This window comes from Nothoprocta perdicaria, unplaced genomic scaffold, assembly GCF_003342845.1.
Source record: "Nothoprocta perdicaria isolate Ctin4 unplaced genomic scaffold, notPer1 scaffold_112, whole genome shotgun sequence".
Taxonomy (NCBI): domain Eukaryota; kingdom Metazoa; phylum Chordata; class Aves; order Tinamiformes; family Tinamidae; genus Nothoprocta; species Nothoprocta perdicaria.
The window spans coordinates 10,807-15,645 of NW_020454228.1; positions in this window are offsets into that span (position 1 = coordinate 10,807).

The window sequence follows — 4,839 nt, forward strand, 5'->3', positions numbered from 1 at the left end:
ACTGTCATTTTTCTTTTCAATCTCGTTCCCAAAACTCCTCTTTTCATTTGCTCATATATACCCTGCTACCTGAACTTCTTCAGCTAGCAATTCAGTCATTCTCTGCTATGAATATAGTGTTCTCTTTTCTCCCTGTGTAATTTATTAAGTGCATAATTATTCATCTGATGAAGAGCTTTGCTTGCTCCCCTTAAGTAGTAACTTTTCTCTGCTGTATGAGATATAGGGGATTTTTGAAAAGCTGCAAGGTTTTCCTAGATCCAGGAAGGCAGGTAGGTGTTTTGGAGGAGACCAGCAAGCTGTTGTCTCATTTCAGATCCCCATAGTCCTTACCGCCCTCCACAGAGAGACCTTGCACCTTTTGTCCTTGTGCTGTGCTACCCAGAGGCAGACCTGCATTCCTGCTCGGCAGCGGCTCTCTGACACAATACCTTCCATAATGCAAGACAGCAGCAGTGGCAAGCAACCCCTGCAACTTACTGGCCTGCATCGAAGGGATTCAGGAAGGCCAAGGCTCCAGCTGTATCCTCACAATGCTGGATCCTAAAAGCTCAGTTCCATTTCCAAAGCTCAGCAGCTCACAGCTACAAGGAGATAAACCACCCAGGGGCAATGGCCTCCTGGAGTACCTCTCTAACACCCCACGGGCCATGCTGCTCCACTGCCTGCTAAAAGTGAGTGAAATACCTCACACAGAGCAGTATGTGATTTTAACCATGTATATAAGTGGGCATCTTCCAGGTTTTCTTTAGGTAGACACAAGCATTTGCAGTATTTTGCCTTGGCTTCATTACTTGTCAGGATTTTGAACACAARTGATTGTGGTATTGAAATGATCTAGAGGATAATATTACACACCAAGTTGCAAAGCGATACTGGCATTGATTTCCACCATGCCACGAACTATCATTTTCAGGGGTCTCAAATGGAAACAATTTTACCTTCTTCCCATAAGCCCCTCGCTGCCCTTGACAGGAGGCAATTTTGTGCAATGAAGACACCCATGCTTCAGTCTAAAGTGCATTATTCATGAGCTCCTTTATCACAAAAGTRCTCCAGCTGCTTTTTCTCACTGCAGATTTTGTAAAAGAAAATTAAAGGTTTTTTCCTGTTGAATGGCAGCTGCAGCTTTGAAAAACAYCTGTTTACCAGCTCATACTCTAAGACAGTAATATCCTCAGTTTCTGCCATCAAGCAGCAGAAATAAATTGGCAGTAGAACTGGGCATAAGGATACACTGGAGAGAAAAAAATTAACCACTCCTCAGTAGTGTGAGGAAATCTATATTTAGATATTTTTAAGCACCTCATTTCCTGTTATTAGTGTCTTGAACAATACTGAAAAAACAGAGTAGCTAATCTTGCTATTCCTTTTTCTTTTTCCCCTTTCTTTAGCATGTGACTCTCCTATRCTGTGAGTTGTTTAATGACAGATCAGCCCTTTCATTAGATCACTATGTTGTTACGTATCTTTACTCTTGAAGAACCCAAGATAGTCAGCATGGCTATGCATGCACTAATTCCCTAATTCCAAAGTAGGGAGGCACATATACAGAATCAATTATGGGGCAGCAACTGTAGACCTTATTCCTGCTGCTCTGGCTTCCTACTTCTTTAAATTGGGACAAATTTGCAAAAGGACTGCAAAATCTCTACTCTCTTCCTTTTACTTTCTCACAGTTGAAGTACAAATAAATTTTATTTATAAATATTGTTAAAAATCACTATATCTTTAGCAGCCAGACCAGACAACATATAAACACTTGCTGAAGTCACATGCATGTAACATCAGAATAAGATTGCATAATAAAATACTACTCATGATATTTCCTTTTTTTGTTTGTTTTTTAATTCTAAATATTCATGTGGGATGTTTTTTCTAGAGCATTCCTAATACAATGGCGTCTATCTTCAGATACTATCTTCAATTACGAAACTAAAGTAACATTTAAAAACATGATTATAATCTGAAAGGCTTAAACAAAAAGTTTAAAAATACATAATCATAAAATATTATTCTTCTCACTGCAGAAATAGATTTGCAATTACTCCTAATGAAATCTCATGCTGCTGAGATCAGTATCTGGATTAATATAGCTGCCTTGCCTACTGGATGCTAATTTATTCTTCCTGAGCAAGAAGTTTTTTCTCATGTTTAATTCAGCTGATAATACAGGATCTGGCTAATAGCTGCCATGCTAAATCTCACAGTTCATCAGGAGAAGTTTCAGTTGAGTGTCTCCTGAATTAGGCAGTAGTCATTTGCCCAGCTTGCACAGTAGAACTTCAGAAGAGGAAAGAGGGATGGATACATTTGTAGCCAACAAGCAAAGCAAACTGATGGATCTACCAAGGAAGAGAAACCCATTCTGGTAACGGTGGGATGAGGTCACTGAGCTGAGTGTGAGTGACTGCATCAAGTAAAAAGTAGTACAGGCTAATGCCTCCATGGGTCCAAAAAAAAAAAAAAAAAAAAAAAAAAACACCCTTCTGATGAAGGCTTTCAGCTTCGTGTTGTGAGGATAGAAAGCAAAACGGTGCTCTCACTGGGGAAAGTTTGTGTTCTCGTTGGCTCTCAAATAACCAGAGAAGGGAGAGCTGTGGGAAAACCACACTTCATAAGCCCTGCTTCTCACAAAACTATTTTTCAATTAGTAACATTGGCAAGTAAATTGCTTTTCCRCTGTATTATCTTTGCCGAGTTTCCTCAGAGTAAGATACTAGGATTTCTCTCACACTATAGGATCATCAAGGATTGCTAGAGGCAACGTTAAAAAACGCACAAAAGAAAATTTGTCCTTTCTGTGAACATCAGCATCTATAACATTCCTAATACAGTTATGATTTGTAAGCAGGCTGCCTCTGAACATCTGTTCATTGAATGTCCTGAAGAAATAAGTTTTGTACTGCAAATTTAAGTTATTCTAAGGTTACCATTTAATACTATTATCTTTGTTAATCTTGATGTTTTTTTTCAGTGTGGATAAATTAGAAGAAATATGTTTGTCTGAATGTTGATAAGTTCTTGCCTTTTTTTTTTTTTTTTTAATCTGGAAGAATTCTGCAATACTTGCAGTCAGGCATCCTGCTTAGTTATTCTTTTTTAGCTTTCATTTTCCTTGCATATAATTTTATTTCATATAACCAGAAAAGCTGCCTGACTTTTTAGATGATGACTCTTCCTTCATTTAGATTCCTACTCAAGATGAACTCTTTCATTAAAGTTTCAGCGACTATTCACTAAAGTACAAAATTATATTTTAATGGGTTTGAGAYAGGGCTTCATCTGGCACACTAGTTTATTGCAAATCTTAACAGTGCTGTCTGTCCTACAGTAAATTTCCTAGGCAATTATCCTGCATAGATTTTATTTTGAAATTGTGTACACTCCCATTTAAGTTCGGTATAGTTCCATTTAAATCTAGTATTCTTTCACGGTTTTAAAGTTAAGCAAGTACYGAAAGACCTATCTGTCAGAGTGTGAAGATTACCTGACTCCGCATATACCTAAAGAATTAATRCAAGAAAGAATCTATTATTACAGAAAACATATTAATATTACCCCTCAAAYTCAATATAGGCATTTTCTGGTTTTGCCTATAGATCTTCATATTTCATGGACTTTTGATTTTTGATTGATTTATCCCAATATTACATGTTAACAAGTATGATATTGAAAACATAACAAGTTTAGAAATGAATTCTGTAAGTATATTAGGATATGGCCTTCATTAAATTCTCCATGTTTACTTCGAAAAGCCCTTACTTTGAAGTGAAAATAAATTGGTAGTCAAAAAAAAAAAAAAAAAGACCCCTGTAATCAATTTTTCCTCTTTCAAATCAATTACACTTTGAATAAAACTCATCAAATTCCAATATATACACTATAAATGTTCTTGCCAGAAACTATCCATGGTTTTGAGAAGCTAAAACTCATCAAATGTACATTAGTTAAASTATATGGAAAGTATAACGACATTCAGAAGTACAGCTGGTCAAAAATACTTGCTGGCTTGCTAAAAAAATCTGTCTGTGAAACAAGGGATTCCAATAATGATGGCTTTCCTTCTGAACAGTTCTACTTAAAAATTTTTTTTTTTTACATTTTAGTTACATCAGATCTCCTTACATTTCCTACATGAGAACAAGGATCTGTTGGTTCACATATATTGGATATCCTAACATAGCATATGATATCTGTCATAAAGCAAAACCACCAGGCATTACAAGTTTTTAATTTCAAATAGTAGTATTTGGTAAAATATTTTGTCTCTAGCAATGCTTAAAGCTGATTCAGGACAGAATGATCATGAGCTTCATTCTAGCGATTTTGAGAAGAAAGATCTGTTTTGAACAGAGCAGAGACAGGTGAAAATCATTTCTGAGTAGGACCAGAGCTTTGTTGTAGGAAGCGCTTGTAAAATGCATTACTAGCCTGATATGAGAGAGTGACTACTTATCTTGTGGCCAGACTCAAACTGTTTTTCTAGCATGAGAGGCAGAGCGGTTGACTTAACTGCACCCAGGAGAGTAAACAGGAAAGGCCGCATCTCTCGCTTTGTTCTGCAGCCGTGCAAGGGGAGACACAGGATACGCCCAGCCTGACGTGAGCCCTTCAGTGCTATGCTCAGAGCGGGCTGGGGCAGGAGAGTGGTTTCTTAATATATCTTAATATCTTAAGTATATCGTATCCTGTATAAATATATATTTATATAGGTTGCAGCTGGCAACTACCTCCTGTTCAGCTTTGCCTGGCAGAGAGGCAAAGAGCTTAGTCCCTGCCTGCACCTCTAAATGTGGATGTCCTTTGAAGCAGGCCTTTCTCTTGCTTGTTTCCATG